Consider the following 17,299-nt stretch of genomic DNA (forward strand, 5'->3'; position numbering starts at 1 on the left):
TAGGCCTTCTCTTTTCTCCCTACAACCTCTCTTGGTGATTTCATAAGTTCCCAGATGACTCCCAAATCTCTATATCCACCCTTCATCTCTCTCCTAGGCTTCAGTTTCACACCACTACGGTAACTGCCTACCTGGGTGTCCCTTAGATTCCCTAGATCCCTTCAAGGGAGTTCAAGGGCCTCCTCCTCTAGGAGGTCATTCTTGGGTACTACCACTACTAATTAGTATTCTTTTCTCCACCCTATCTCAACCATTGTTTTTTTTTTTTAATTTACTTTCTGTTTGTTTTGAATAAAGTATTTATCCAAGCATGTATTGTCCCCCTCTCCAGGAGAATGTAAGCTCCCTAAGGAGAGATATTGCATTTTATTTTTTCTTTGTATTCCCAGAATCTACTACAGTGAGTGCCTGGCATAAATAGGTATTTAATGAATATTTGTTGAATTGAATGTTATTTCTAAGGTGTAAACTCCATGAGAGAGAGGCCCTATGTCTAATGACCTTGAATCTCCTTCACTTATTAACATAGTGCTTTGCACAAAGTTTAACATTTGTTGAACTGAAGTGTAGCCTCCTCTTTGAACCGGCTCTTGGAGTGCTGCTGGATGGTGGCCACAAAGCAATAGACTCTGCTTTGGAGCTGATTTTTGCTTCTCTAGTTGCCGGGGCTTGGGGAAGCAAGCTATTTCTGCCTGTCCCCCACAGCCACTGCTAGTCCAAGAGACAAGGAACCAGAGAGCCACTGGGTCTAGGTTTCAAACAATGACGGTCTCAGGACTAATATCAACTGTGATATTTAGTATAATGATAATGTACACTTATATTGTAAACTAAGGTTTACAGAGTACTTTCTTCACAAGTAATTTCTGAGGAAACTAGATCTTTCTTCAAGAATTAGTGATTTGACTCATAGAAATCAGAGAGTTGGAAGGAACCTGAAAGAGATGCTGGGGAACATTACCTTGGTAGAGAGACCATTTTATTTTTAGTTCATTATATTTATCTTTATTCACTCTAATTGTTATTTCTTTCAGTTTCAGAAAAATTTGGGAAAACTTACATGAATTCATGCAAAATGATGTGAGCAGAACCAGGAGAACATTTTATACAGTAACAACAATATTGTATGGATGATCAACTGTGAAAGACTTAAATATTCTGATCAAGACAATGATCTGAGGGGGCAGCTAGGTGGCAAAGTGAACAGAGTGCTCTGGAGTCAGGAGGACCTGAGTTCAAATTTGGCCTCAGACACTTAACACTTAATAGCCTTGTGACCTTAGGCAAGTAACTTAACCTCAATTGCCCTCCCAAAAAAAAAAAAAAAGGCACAAAAGACAATGATCCAAGCCAATTTCAAGGGACCCAAGATAAAAAAATGCTCTCCACCTCCAGAGAGAGAGAGAGAGAGAACTGATGAATTTTAAAGATTGAAGCATACTTTTTAAACTTTATTTTTATTGGTTTTTTTTTTGCAACATGGCTAATATGCAAATACGTTTTGTGTGATTTCATATGTATAATCAATATAAAATTCTCAAAGAAGAGGGAGGTGGGAGCGAGGGAATTTGGAACTCAAAATTTTTTAAAATGATTGTTAAATTTTTTTTACATGTAATTGGGAAATATTTAATGAAATAAATAAAAATAATTTTATAAGAGTTCTTCCTTATACTCAATTGAAATGTTTTCTCATTCTCCTGTATTTGCCTTAGGAACCAAACTGAACAATGCTGGTTCCTCTCCATTTAAAGACCCTTCAGAAACTTGAAAACAACTATTACATCCAGCAAGCCCTATCTTTTCTTCTGGCTACAATCCCAGATTCTTCAGTTGATCATTTCATGGTAAATTCTGAAAATGTCTGTTCAGTAAAACTTACTCACTTTTTGTGAATGCCCTATTTTGTTTTCAAGTCACTTTTTTTTTTCTTTTTAAAATAGCTGAGTCTATCGCTCCAAAGCTGGAATTATTAGGTCGAGCTGGCTCTCTATGGACTGACTATGAGAGCTTCTGGTATGAACCCCTCCTGCCTAGTACAGCTGTGACAGAGAAAACCATGACCATCAGCAGCAGAGACAGCCTGTTTTGGACCCATGGTCCCATGGTCATTCCCTGGCACTACCCAAGAGTTTTGCCCCTGATAGGCAGTTGTAGAGAGCAAATGCTCTGGAATTATATTCAACAAAATTCAGCTCAGGCCAATAAAGATTTATGAAGCACTTACTATGGAGAAGGTTCTATACTAGAGACCACATAGATAAATTAGCTCACAGTCCCTGGCCCCAAAAGAGCTCACAGTCTAATAGGGAAGATGACACACGCACATGTTCCTTGACTTAATGTACATTTTTATTAAGTACCTACCATAGAAAAGGTACAAGGTCCATATTCCATGCAGTATAGGAATCCATCAGAGTTAGTGAATAATAGTCAAGATATTCAGATTTTTAAAGTTTAGTTTAATTTTTCAAATGAAGGTATTCCCAGTACCTTTCATTAGGTTGTTCATTAGGGATGTTCATAACTCTGTATGTGCATTGTTGTCAATCAACAAGTATTTATTAAACACCTACTAGGTACCAGGAGCTATCTGCTAGGCATTGGGATACAGTAAAACCTGCAAGAAATCTTTACTTGCAAGTGTCCATTCTAAGGGTGGAGACAAGTACATATGAAAATGTATGCAGCGTTAATATAAAATTAATGTCTATACATCTGTACACAAAGTAGTGAAAAGCAAGGTATTTTGGGAGGAAGGGCATTCCAAGCATGGGGGAGAGTCAGTACAAAGCAGGATGAAGAGTGTTGTATGTAAGGAACAAGAGACAGGAGCACAGAAGGGGATGAAATGTCCAATGAGACAGGAGAGATAGTCTGGGGTCAGGTTTAGAGGTCTTTAAAAGCTAAAGGGAGTCCACTGGTACAGTGAATACCAAGCTGGGCCTCTCTCTCTCTCTCTCTCAACCTCCTTCCCCCCACAGGCATTTTCTCTGTCTTTTCCCTGCCCAGCCCCCCACCCCATCCCATGCCTAGAATGTTCTCCCTACTCAACTTCTCCTACAGACCTATTGAAATCCTCTGATTTCAAATCCAGCCTCAGACACGTACAAGCTGTGTGACCTTGGACAATTCACTTAGCCTGCCTGCCTCAGTTTCCTCAGCTGTAAAATGGAGATGAGCACCTGCCTCTCAGGATTATTGTAAGGTTCAAATGAGGAAATACTTGTAAAGCATTTAGCACAATGCTTGGCAGAGACCAAGTGCTTAACAAAAGTTTGTTTCCGTCCTTCCTAGGGGCAACAGGAAACTACTGGAGGTGGCTGAGTGGGGAGTCACATGATCAGATCTGAGCTTAAGGAAAATTGCTTTGGCAGCAGTGTTTAGGATGGATGGGAGCAGTGAGAGGCTTGGGGCAGAGATGCCAATTAGGAGAGTGTTGCAGTTATCAGGTCAAAATGTGATGAAGGCCTGAACTCAGATTGGGTGGGAGCAATACTGTAAAGGTAGAAATGGCAGGATTTGGCCGTTGTTGGCAATGTGGGATTATGGAGAGTGAGAAGCTAGCTAGTCATGAGATTACACCTCAGAACTTTAGACAGGTAGGGTTAGAGAGGAAAGGTAATCATTTCAGTGTTAGAGGAGTTAAGTTTAAGATGTCCTTAGGACAACCAATTTGAAATGTCCAATAGGCAACTGGAGATGCCATACTGAAGCTGGGGAGAGACTGGGCTGCATATGGACATCCAGGAGTCATCTATACAGAGATGAGAGTTAAACCCAGGGAAGCTGATGAGTCCTGAAGAGAGAAGGTCCAGGATAGAACCTTGAAGAATAACCAAAATTAGTGAGTGTAGTAGGGATGACGTCTCCTAGCAAAGGAGACTGAGAAGGAATGGTTGGACGGGTATCAGGGGAACCAGGTGGGAGTGATGCCTGGAAAACTCCGAGGGGAGAGAGCATCCAGGAATAGAGGGGAGTCATCAGTGTCAAGTGTGATAGATAGGTTGAGAAGTATTGACTGAGAAAAGACCTTCAGTTCTGGCCATTAAGAGTTCATTGATAGGGGCGGCTAAGTGGCACAGTGAGTAAAAGTGCAGATGCTGGAGTCAGGAGAACCTGAGTTCCGTTCTGGCCTCAGACACTTAACACCCACACACAAAAACTAGCTGTGTAGCCTTGGGCAAGTTACTTAACCCCAATTGTCCTCCAAAAGGCAAAAAAAAAAAAAAGTTCATTGGTAATTCTGGAGAGAAGCCTGGCTGCAAAGGGTAAAATGAGAGGAAGTAGAGAAAGAAAATATAGATGACCTTTTTAAGGAGTTTGAAAAAGAAAAGAGAAATATAGGATCATGGCTTTAGGGTTTGGTAGGGTCTAGTGAAAATTTTTTTTTAAAGATGGGACAGTACCACTGGCTTCCTATCATTTCTATAAACAAGGCAGTTCACATCTCTCTCTCTGTCTCTCTCTGTCTCTCTCTCTTTCTCTCTCTCCCCCCCAAACCCCCACCCCCAGGCATTTTCTCTGCCTTTCCCCTACCCAGCCCCCCACCCCACCTCATGCCTAAAATGTTCTTCCTCTTCAACTTCTACTGACCTACTGAAATCCCTTTTCCAGCCCCTCTAAACTCTTTAACACCTTCCCTCTGTTAATTATTTTCAATTTATCCAGTATATGCCTTGTTTTGTACTATTTGCAAGTTGTCTCCGCCATTAGATTGTAAATTCCTTGAGGACAGGTCCTGTCTTTTGTCTCTTTGTATCCCTATCACTTAGCACAGATTAAAAGTTGATTAATTGACTTGGGAATGTGTGAAGTCAGTATGGAAGAGGTTTACAGGAAGAGGTTGGAAAGATTCAGAAGAGAAGGGGGGGTGGTTAAGGGTGCAATCTTTTGGAGAAGACAGGAGGGGATAGAATCGAATGCACTTGTAAAGACCCAGGAAAAGGGCCCCCTTTTGTCAGAAATTAGGGGGAAGGAGGAGAGATAGGAAATGAGAACAAAGGGCTTCAAGATGAAGAGAGTGGGAGACATGGGATCTCATAATGAAAAGTCTCATTTTTTTTTTTTATAAAGTATAAGGTAAAGTCCTCAGACAAGAGAGAGGGTAAAGGAGGAGGTTGAGGGGGCTACAGGAGGGAAGAGAAGCTTCTGTGGGGAGTGATGGAAGAATGATGTAGGCCAAAAAGAAAAGCAGTCCCCAGAGCAGAGCCCAGTGGGGTCTGACTTGGATAAAAAAATCAGCAAATTAGACTAAGGAGGAGGAGGTGGAGAGAACTGAGAGGGAACAGCGGTGGAGAAAACCAAGAGAGACTCAGGAAAACAATAACGCCTGAGGCTTCTGTCTCACAGGGATGCTGGGAGGTTCAAATGGAGAAAACCTAGGCAAAGTACTATGTGAATGTCAGCTATTATTATTGTTAGGAGATAGTACACTCAAGGTGGGAAGGGTTGCAGCCTGGGTCTGGTCTGCCGACACTGATAAAATAATAGATAAGTGGGAGTATTTAAGTGGGTTCCTATCCTTGGGGTATAAAACCAGTCCTTTAAGTGGAGACCTGACTAAGCTGGACTGCATATGCTTGCTGAATGCCTTTGTAACTCCTACATCTCTGTGTTATCTGGGAATGAGACCCTTCCATTGCTTAAACAGCAAGAACTTTAAGGCCTGCAGGGCCTGAATATGTAGGACGTGTCTAACTCCTGAGCTGGTCTCCCACCAACCATGAGGGTCTTTGACAAAGCAGGAGCCAGGCCAAGATCCCCTTAACTTAGGCTTCTGTGGAAATTCACCAACCCCTAGGCTACAGACCCCAGCACGGGATGGAATTCCTTGGGTCTTCAAAGGCTACCGCAGGGGAGCCTAAGTTCTGGCAGATGCAGCCAACTCAATTCCATTTCATTCTCAAACAGTAGATCCCTCCTGCCTCCAAGACGCTGCGTCCTCAGTGCTAGCAGTTTCTGCCTTCCAGCGGCCTGGAGGAGGAGGGATGGGGTACAGACAGCCAGGCCCACAACGCCAGTGTGTCCCTCATTTAGCAATTCCAAATTAGAAGTGGCCACGCTGGGGGGTGGGACAGGTTGTAAGGACCCCGTGCAAAAGAAACTCCCTCCAATTTCAGAGCACTGCCCCACTGGGAGCTTTCTGTTCAATGCCATGATATGGAAGAATTTAGGACCCTGTGGAAAAAGGGGGACCCACCAGAGAATGAACCTTGTTGATTCTTTATGGGCTATTGTTGAAGCCCAGCGTGCATTTTCTGTATTAGCCAGCCTGTACTGGTGCTTTGAACTTGATCCATTTTCTCTGGGGTGAAATCAAAGCTATCCTAGCCGATAAAATGATTTATCTTGATTCCATGTACAGAAGGGACCTGATTACCCACATTTGTGGAAACTCGACATTAGCTATATATGAGCTATAATCAGAAATTCCCTAGAGAAAATTCTTCAGGCTCATAATAAGCCAAAGATCATATCATATTTTGGATCAGGCCCAATCTTGTGAGCCCATATCTTGAGTATAAAAAATATGACCTCTAGGTTCAAGAATTGTTTGCCCCAGGGCAACATAATGTGCAAATCTTGCAGACTACAAAATTGAAGAAGCCTGAACAATCAGCTCTTTCTGGCAAAATCTGGTCATTATTTATAGTGATCATAATAAGTAGAGACATTATTTAACTACCACCAGGTAATCATGAGTCAGTCACTTAACCTCCATGGGCCTCAGTTTCCTTATTTGCAAATCGAAGGAGTCAAACTTGATGTCAGTATCCCTTTTAGGTTCTTTCTGACAATCTTCCGGTCTAAGGAGGCTTCTAGTGCAAAATTCTACATGCAGAGCTTTCCATCAGGATTCATGGGAAGGGATTCACACACTTGAAGTCTGCAAACCTAGGGTCCAGGCCCATCCTGGGGTGACCCTTACCAGCTTAGCCTCTCCAAGTTCCTTTTCCTTCTTGGAAGAGGAATACTAATATTTGTGATTCTCCATCACAGTTTTGAAAAAAGTGTTCTGTAAACCTTTAAGTGTTATAGGAGTTTTAACTATTACCATAATCAGAGGAAACCCTTGGCCTCCCTCCACTGGGATCCTGGGTGTTCAACAGTTTATTGCAAGAGACCAACCAGTGTGACATCCAGATGAGTAAACTTTCCTACTAATTACCATCCCCCCCACAAAGAAAATGTGTTTAATCTAACAGCACAGCAAATAAAGTAATAAAATACTCCCCATGCACGCCTGGGAGGTTCAGGAAAGAACATATGTGGAGAAAACATACATGACCTGGAAAGAAACATGGAAGACACACACACAAACTTGAGATTTTTTTTTTTTCAACAAAACACTTGAAGAGAAATGACACAGCCACGGCAAAGGTGTGACTCATCTCCAAACTGCAGACGTGCTGAAACCCTCTGCTGATATCAGTGAACTGTTTCCTGCTAGATGATGGCTGAGCCTTGCACCATGCAGCTGACCACCTCCATTGGCTGGTGCATTTCAGCTCTCATTCTCATAGCTTTTAAGAAGTTTTAAAAACAGAGCATTTCTGTGCTTTCAAATTCTACATGGGGGTCAGTCTCAAGGTTGGACCTGACCCGTGTGAGCCCATATCTTGGGCATGACAAACATAACCCCTGGGTTCAGGAATGGTTTGCCCCAGGGTGACCGTGTGAATTGTAACCACTCAAGCATTATATTAACTAATGATCCTGCTTTAAATTTAGAAGTACTTCTAACAAGTGGAACTGGCCAAGCTCCAAGGGAGAAAAAAAAAGACTTAAAAAAACTGGTATAATCCTTCTTGGGGGCAGCTAGGTGGTAGAGTAGATAGGGTACTGGACCTGGAGTCAGGAAGACCTGAATTCATATCCAGCCTCAGACACTCACTAGCTGTGTGACCCTGGGCAAATCTCTTTACCTAGTTAACCTCATCTATAAAATGAGCTGGAGAAGGAAATGGCAAAGCACTTCAGTATCTTTACCAAGAAAAACCCCAAATGGGGTCATGGAGAGTCAGAGAAGACTGAAACACAACTAAATAGCAAAAACATCCACATAATCCTTCTCATTCCAATGGTGAGCTCTTGTGCATTAAATCCTAGCTTAATGAGTTTCCTGAGCAGAATCACATTGAATTAGCCAGGGGTGCCCCCAGGACCATAAAGGGAACGTTTGGCCTTAGCCACCTGGGTTTCTGAGATGTCAGGGAGGAGTCCTGGAATCACAAAATGTCGTGGTTGGAAGGGACTTGAACATTTGAGCTGAAAGGGCTATTAAAAACAATAATGATCATCAGCAGCTAGGTGATGCCATAGTGCACAGAGCACCTGCCTGCCACACAGTCGGGGACCGAGTTCAAATTCCAGGTCAGATGCTTAGAAGCTATGTGACCCTGGGCAAGTCACTTAACCCCAACTGCCTCCAAAAATAAGTAACGATGACAATGATGATGATGACTTTGCTTTACTCTTGTGGGCAGTTGAAGGAATGTCTGGTGAACTGAATTCAGGGGTTTCAAGCCTGGTTATAAAGCACTTTATCATTCCAAAGCCCTCCATGTACACCATCTTACACCATATTACACAATGGTGCCATGCGTAAGCAGAGCAACCATAGCCTTTATTTTACATATGAGAAAACTTATGCTCTAAAAGGTCAAGAGATTTGCCCAAGGTCACAGAGTCAGTAAGTGACAACGCTGGGAACCAGGTTTTGAAACTGAGATTTTGGAATCAGAATCTGAGGCTCTTTTCATTACTCTGAACTGCTCCGCCCCACACACATAACAATTAAAAATAACATCAACAATAGTAATTATAGCTGACCCTCATATCACACTTTAAGGTTCACAAAGTAGCTAATTTAGGCCTCACCCTAACCTGTGAAGTAAAGCATTATTATCCCCATTTTACAGATCAGGAAACTGAGCCTCCAAGAAGGCAAGTGGCTTGCTCTGCCAAGGGTCACACCATATTGGGGCTCAATATGGAGCCAGGTCTGCCTGACTGTGAGACTCAGGCTTCTACCCACTCCAATGCCCTGCTCTGAAATCAAGATGCTGTAGGGTTGACCTGATGTTATTGTACCTTCAAAATAACAAAGGGGAACTGGCAGGAGCTGCAAGATTGGCAGTGCAGAACAAGCAGTCTTAAATTAGCAGGAGGAGACCTCCCAGCAGCCCTCAAGGAACTTAGACTCTAGAGAATTGATTTCTGTAACCAAGGAACCAAACACTCTGCTGCAGGAAAAGACTAGGGTGGGCAGGCCCACAGGAAAACAGCTTCAGGCAGCAGAGTCTAACGCACCATCTGGGGAGGGAGCCCTGTTACAAGTGTGCTTCCAAGGTCCCTCTCAGCAGAAGGAGGGGAGATAGTGCAGCAATGCATGTCCAGAGAATAATAAGAGCTGATAGTCATTTAGAACACGTAGAAACAAAGTGTGGAGTCCCAGACTATTGGAGCTCGGGGACCGTGCAACATAGGATGTCAGGAAGGGCTCCTCTTGTAGAGAATGTCAGTCTTAGAAGGGACCTTAGAACATGGAATGTCCAAGCAAGAAGAATCCTTTAGAAGCAGGGACAAAGATTGTCAGAAATGGACAGGGTCCCCAAGAGCAGAATGTTAGAATACAGAAATGTCAGCCCTAGGAAGGGCCTTAGAACAGATTATTGGAGCTAGAAGGGTAATTGAGAATATAAACGGTTAGAACTAGAAGGGGCCTTGGAATACAGAATGTTAGAAACAGATGGCATCTTAGAATGGACTAACATCTGGAAGAGCCCTCAGTGGTCTCATCTAATACAGATCCCTCATTTTAGAGCCGATCCAAGGAGGAGAAGTGATTGGTGCAAGGTCACACAGAAAGGAGAGCTGGGATTCCATCTGGCACTCTGTCCTCTATCTTCTCTAACACTCAATGCACCTTCATTGTAATTTTCTTTTTCCTTCCTGTTACTACAGATCCTGCTCCCTTTCTCTTCCATAGATCTTTATTAGGAAGGAAGGAGGAAAGAAACAAGCATTTATTAAGTACTGACTGTATACCAGGCACTGTGCTATTATCTGGGCATGTGAATACAACCCTGCCATCCAGGAGCTGACAGTTCATCCAGGGTGGAAAAGTGATGCAGGGGTCTGGTTCTGGAGGCTCCCAGCACAACCGAAGGGGCCTCAGCAGCCTTCTAGGTCAAACCAAACCTAAAAAAAAATGCAATCCCTTCTCCAACGTAACCCACAAGTGGTCCTCCCATCTGCTCTGCTGGAAGTTCCTGTGGGTCTGGTCCTCCCTCTTCTCCCAGGCTGTCTCCTACTTCTCATTCTTCTGACCTCCCTACTCAGTCTTGGTCCCATGGCCTGTCCCTGACTCTTCAGTCACCTCCATGACCAGGAGAATTTCTGGGAGTTCCCCTGAAAGTTCTTGGTTCCTGCCTTGATCAGTCTCCTTCTCAGTCTATAAAGACTGTGTGGGCCTGCTACCACTAGGCTGTGTGCTGTCTCTAGGCAAAGGGAGGAAATCATCCAGAGTTCAGCCATCATGGTTTTATGCTGCACAAAGGTTCAGTGCAGGGGAGGGGAACCTGCAACCTCAAGGCCACAAGTGCCACTCTTGAGGACTTATAGGGCCACAGGTTCCCCTTCCCTGGTCCACCGAATTGGGCCTTCTCTGGGGTTGGAGTCCTATTCCACATTTACTGATTGTCCTTCTCATCCCTTTTCATGATGTCCTCATTCTCCCTTCCCTGACCTCCATGAGGACCCCTCCCCTACTTCCTAAGATCCATTGGTGCTCTCTTACATAACCTCCATCCCTCACCTCAGTACACTTACCTCCACTTCTACAAGGCGTCCCTTACTCTTTGCCAAGGCCATCTTCTTCAATGATGCAAAACGAGATGGGCAAAGTAGTGAGGCCCACAGGAGGGAGGGTCCAGCTCCTCCACACAAGGGTGTCCACAGAGACCCTTCCTCCAGAGTCCTGCTTCTTCCACGTTCCCCCTCTTTTGAATCTTCACACCCATTCTCTTTTCCCTCTACCTAAAAACATGGTCAGAGCCCCCCAATGATAAAAAGGAGCCTCCCCTCAACTCCCCACCCCATACCAGAGTACTAGCCACCATTTGTAAAATGCTTTAAATATTTAGAACATTCTAATCCCTTCTGAGCTTTGCTATAAACAGGTGACAAGAGAAGTGATTTGCCCAAGGTCACACAGTAAGTGACTCTATTTCCCCATTTCCCCTCTGCCCAATGCCCTCTCATTACCATTTCATCTCTACGTTCCCTTTCACCTGTCACCTTTCCCCCCCTTAGATATTTATCAGAATCAAACCCTCACCACGCCACAGGTCCAGAAGGTATCTGAGCCACCATCTGGCTCAAACCAGACCTAAAAACAGAATCTTCTCCGACATCCCAAAGGAGTGGTTGTCCAGGCCTGGCCTGAAGGGGATCCAACCCCACTACTGTGGCAGGTCGCCATCCCACTGCAGGGGAGTTCGCGTTTTTAGGATCCCAAACAACAAGCCTGAACTGGCCTTCCTGCTGCTGCAACTCACCCCATTTTTCTCATGGTCCTGCCTTTGGGAAAAAAAGAACAAGCGGAATTCAAGTGGGTTCTTCAAATAGCTGAAAACAGTCCCAATATCCCCCCCCCCCCAGCCTTCTCTTCTTTAGGCTGAACGGGTCTTAATCTCATGAGGCCCAACCTTGTGCCCTTCACCATTCAGGGTGCTTTTCTCTGGATATTTTCTGGCTTATCAGCATCATTTGTAAAATGTGGAGCCTAGAACTCAATCTAATATACTCAATGTGGTCTGCCTAGGGCAGAGTGCAGTGAAACTACTTATTCCTTATTCTTAGATACTAGATCTTCTTTTAAAATGTAGTTTAAGACCTCATTAGCTCTCCTGGCCACCATCATCTACCACTGACTCATAATGAGTTTGTAAACCATTAGACACCCAGATTTTTTTCAGATGAACTGCTGTCTAGCCATATCTTCCCCTATCTTCTGTTTAGGAAGTCGAGTTTTTGAATTCACATGAGAGACCTTGTATTTTTTTTGTCCTATCACATTCCATTTTATTCAGTTTAGCTTGTCCAAGACCTTTTTCAATCTTGACTACGTAGTGTTAGCGATCCTCCTCCATTCTCGGCCATCTGGACATTTGTTCAGTGTGGCACCTGAGTCTTGATATTCAAGTCACTGATAAAAATGTTAAACACAGAACAGAGCTAAGAAGAGTTGCCTAGAGCATTAGACTGAGACCCTAATTCCAAGTCATCATCAGACCATTAATGACTACCCTTTGGATTCAGTCATTTAACAAAGTTTTAAATCCATCTATCTACTACTGTCTTGTCCACATCTCTCCTTCATATATACACATGGATGTGCGCACACAGACATGTATGTATACACACATATGCATATGTGTATATACACATATGTACATATAAGAATATATGTATCTATATATACATTATCAAATATTTTGCCAAAATCTAGCTAAGCTGTATTTCCAATATTTCCTTCATCTACCAGTTCTACAACCCGGATATAAGCCTGAAATGACTTGTTCTTTTTTGAAGTCATGATGGTTCTGTGTGATTACTGTTTCCTTTTCCATATGTTCATTGATCATCCTTTTAATAGTATGTTCTAGAATTTTCTTTCTTTTTTTTTAGACTTTTTTTCAGTAATGAAAATGAAACTCATGAGCCTAGAGTATGCAGAGTCTGTTCTCTTTCCATTTTTTGAAAATCAGGACATCTGCTCTTCTGGAGTCCTATTTACCAAGATCTTTGAAGGGTCACCCAATGGCTTAGCCATCATAACCACCACTTTTTTCAGTACCCAAGGATGCAGTTCATTTGAATCAGGTAATATGAACCCATGAAGGGCAGTAGGAACTCCCCTACTATATCCTTACTTACTTGTGTATCCAACTCCTTATAAGGAGATTTAAAGCCAGTGTTTAGATTCCAGTCTTATCTAAGAAAAACGCACACAAAATGAGAATGGAGCAGCTCCCCCTTGTGACATCAGTTACCATCATCCCATCTCTCCACTGGTCCTCTTTACCCCACACATAGTTTAAACAGGAGAAAGAATTTTGTTTTTTGTTTTCTTTTTCCTTTGCCTTCTTCCCTACCCCTAACAGTCTTCCTCCGGGACCATTCCATGCTGCTGAATTCATCTTCTGTTATTCGTCCTTGTTTCCATTCCTGCACCTACCCTTTAAAAACCCAGTTTGGTTCATGAGTTTCCCCTGCATCCATATCAGTATCTTTAAACGATTCCCCTTTTTCTTCCTTATCAGAATTGTCTCCCTTATGTCTTGGGTTTCCTTGGTTGACTTTGACCAGTAGAATTTGAGTTTATGGGATCCTGCCCTTCTTTCAAAATCAATGATCCATTCTGACTATACCAGGCTTTCCTCACCTTCTCTCTTTCACAAACTCTAACATAGAAGCAGTTACTTCCTTCCAGTGCTCCCATCATTTCTACTTCAGCAACCATATTGGGAAGAATTGGACACAAAACAGATTCCTTTTGTGTCCCTCTTTTGGGGGACTTTTGAAGGGGTAGCTAGGTGGTGCCATAGTTCATAGAACTCTGGGCCTGGAGTCAGGAAGACTCATCTTCCTGAATTCAAATGTGCCTTTAGACACTTAGTAGCTGTGTGACCCTGGGCAAGTCACTTAACCCTGCTTGCTTGTTTCCTCATATATAAAAAATGAGCTGGAGAAGGAAATGGCAAACCACTCTTTGCTAAGAAAACCCCAAATAGAGTCAGACACAACTGAAATGACTGAATAACAACAATTGCCTTTTAAAATATGAAATGATCATTAATGTTTTTTTTAGAAGCAATTGGGGTTAAGTAACTTGCTCAAGGTTACTCAGCCAGTTATTTCTGGGTATAGTGCTAAGTATCTGAGCCCGGATTCAATCCCCAGGTCATTCTGACACTGGGGCCAGAGCTCTTACTCACTGAGCCACCTGGCTGCCCTCATGAAATGATCATTAAGTTAAAAATTTATTAAATGCTCTGACTTTAGTGGAGAAAACTCTACTAGATACCCAGATAACTGATGTTAACCATTACTCTTACATGCCTCTGAGACAGATTTGTAGTCTGTTCCCTAAATTAATTTGTTTCCTCTTTCTGTCCACCAATTATCTCCTAAATTTCTCCTCCACATTTTCCCATTCTGATTCCTAGATTTCCTTGTGTTCTAAATATAAAATGCTGCCCTGCTACCCCCACCTGTCCTCTAATCTTTTAGCCATCCTTTTTCTTTTGAGTAAGATACACTTTTTCTGAACCACATGGATTTCATCCTACCCAGTCTCAGTAAAAGACATAAAGTCAAATGCTTCTCTTTATTTTGGGACCTCTAGTCAAGCTGGTTAGCTACCCGTAATCTGGATTTTTGCATAGAGGTCTGGGGCCAGGGTTTATTGTTGGCTCCTTTCCTGGATTCTCCCTCCTCTGAACTTCTGGATTCTCCCTGTACTTTCACTGCTCCCTCCTGTGTTTGGCTCTCCCTCTTTCCCCACTACTCTTTACAATTTTGAATGCCATTGATTAGATTTTCAAAACCCTAGGTAAATATATTTCCATTAGCCCCTGAAAGAGTGGGTGTACCCCATCCATTGCCAGAAGCCTACTGTCCCTATGTTTCAAACTGTAATCCAGAAATCCAGATCCCATGATAAAACACCATATTCATAACCAGCTGGTATTTCCCCAAATGTGCTTGTCTCTTCTGAAGCCCTTCTGACTGTGTTCAGTGGAGACCAGTGGTGAAGATATCACCAGGGCCCGTACACAAGGTCTTCATTTCTTGCCCAAGACTTCATAACTTTTGGCAATAATTTCTAGGTTCCTTCTGGCAGTATCATCTATGCCCACGTGTATTGCCAGAAATGGGTAGTATTCATCTATTTTTTAAAATCTTGGAAAGTTCTCAGTAATACCTTGAACACTTGTCCCAAGAAAACAGATCAATTTATTGCTGTCAGTTCTCTGTTCAAAAGCCTTCAATGCCTTCTTGTTGGCTAATTGATAAAATCCGAGCTCCTCTGTCTATTATTCAATGTCCTCCACAATCTGGCAAGTTCCCCATCTCCTCCCACTTTTCCAAACTTTATTTCACAGAAATCCTTTCCACATACTGTTCATCCACCATATAGTTCACCCACTACCTCACCAATGCTTCCCTCCCCCCCTTTTTTCAAGCCATTCTTTTTTGCTTTTTTGAGGGCAGTTGGGGTTAAGTTGGCCAAGGTCACACAGCTAGTTTTTGTGTTAAATATCCAAGGTCAGATTTGAACTCAGGTCCTCCTGACTCCAGGGCCAGTGCTCTATTCACTGTGCCACCTAGCTGCCCCCTCTTAGGCCATTCTTTATCCTTGGAAAACTCCCTTCAACCTTCTCTCCTGCCTCCCCCTCATGCCAATCCTACTCCCCAAATCCTATCTTTCCTTCAAGACTCAATTAAAGTGTCATCTCTTCCATAAAGCTCCTCAAATTGGAAAGACTGGTCCTTCCTCAAACCTTACATAACACTTTGTACCTCTGATATATTTATGTGCAATTTTGGATTATAGTTATTTGCACACATATTGTTTCTTCCCACTGAATCTTAACTTCTAAGAAGATTGTAAACATGTCTTATACAGCTTTGTAGCTTCCCCAGCACACATAGTAAGTCTTTAATAAATATTTGTTGAATTCAGTGTAAGAGATTGAGTAATAGGAGATAAGTCTAGAAAGATAATTTGGGGCCAGGGGCAAAGGGTCTTGAATACTAAGTTAGAATTTAGACTTTAGCCAACAGGAATGGGGAGCCATTCACATAATCTGAGTAGGAGTGACATGATTAGAAGTAATTTTAGGAAAATTGACTTTGCCTCCTATAGTCACCACCCTGGATGAGACCCTTGGCCCCTCTTGCCTGGTTTATTGAAGTCTAACCTCTTAACTAGTATCTCTCAGTCAAATCTCTCCTTCTTTCCAAACTATACTCCACAGCTGCAAAACTTATCTTCCTAAAGAGACAGGTCTGATCATAGCCTTCTCTTGCTCAAGAAACACCAATGATTCCCTACCATATGTAGGATAAAATACGAAGTTCTCCATTTATGATTAAAAGCCCTTCCCAATCTACATCCAGCCTACTTTCCCAGGCCTTCTGGGAGGGCCTACTCACCTTCACACACGCTCTAAGTTCCAGCCATTCCATCTCCCATCTCTATACCTTTCATTCCTCACCTTATTGCATTACTTTGGGACATTTCTGACTTCTCTGCCACATCCCAGGAAGTTCATTATTGGGAAAACCTCATAACCTGGTAAAGTCCAATAAACTTGTTCCCCATCTCATCACCATCTTCTGTCCCTCTGATGAGAAATTGGAGCCATGAACTCCAAAACTTCCATTTAAAGAGAGGTTCCAGCTCATAATATTTCATTTCTCATCTGGATGCACTACTCTTGGACTTCTCTGATTTTTCTACCATTTCCCTTTTCTAGACATCCAGACTCCCTCCCCCCCTGCTTCTCAGCTTCCTTTGGTACCATCTTTCCTTGTTAGATTGTAAACTCCTTGAAGGAAGGGCATGTCTTTTTTTTTCTTTTTTGGAGTTATTTTCTTCAGTATTTTTTGTGTCTCTACCAAGTTAGTAATTTTCTTTTCTTCCTTTCTTCTTTCCTTCCTTCCTTCTTTCCTTCCTTCTTTCCTTCCTTCCTTCCTTCCTTCCTTCCTTCCTTCCTTCCTTTCTTTCTTTCTTTCTTTCTTTCTTTCTTTCTTTCTTTCTTTCTTTCTTTCTTTCTTTCTTTCTTTCTTTCTTTCTTTCTTTCTTTCTTCTTTTTGGAGGGCATTGGGGTTAAGTGACTTGCCCAAGGTCACACAGCTAGGTTTTTGTGTGTGTGTGTGTGTGTTACGTGTCTGAGGCAGGATTTGAACTCAGGTCCTCCTGACTCCAGGGCCAGTGCTCTATTCACTGTGCCACCTAGCCGCCCTGTAATTTTTTCATAAATTTCTTGCATAACTCTCATTTCTCTTCCCAATTTTTCCTCTGCCACTTTGATTTTTAGAATAATCTCTTTGCTTTTTTTTTTAAAGTCTCTTTAACTTTCCTATGAATTCTTCCTGGGTTTGTGCCTAATCTGAATTTATTTTCTCTTTGAGATGTTGCTTATAGATGTTTCCAAGTCATTATCTCCTTCTGAGTTTATGTCTTGAGTTCCCCTGTCATCATATCTGCTCTTTATGGTCA

This window comes from Petaurus breviceps, unplaced genomic scaffold, assembly GCF_028583685.1.
Source record: "Petaurus breviceps papuanus isolate PSGF00001 unplaced genomic scaffold, PetGlider_PUasm1.0 91041, whole genome shotgun sequence".
NCBI classification, from domain to species: Eukaryota; Metazoa; Chordata; class Mammalia; order Diprotodontia; family Petauridae; genus Petaurus; species Petaurus breviceps.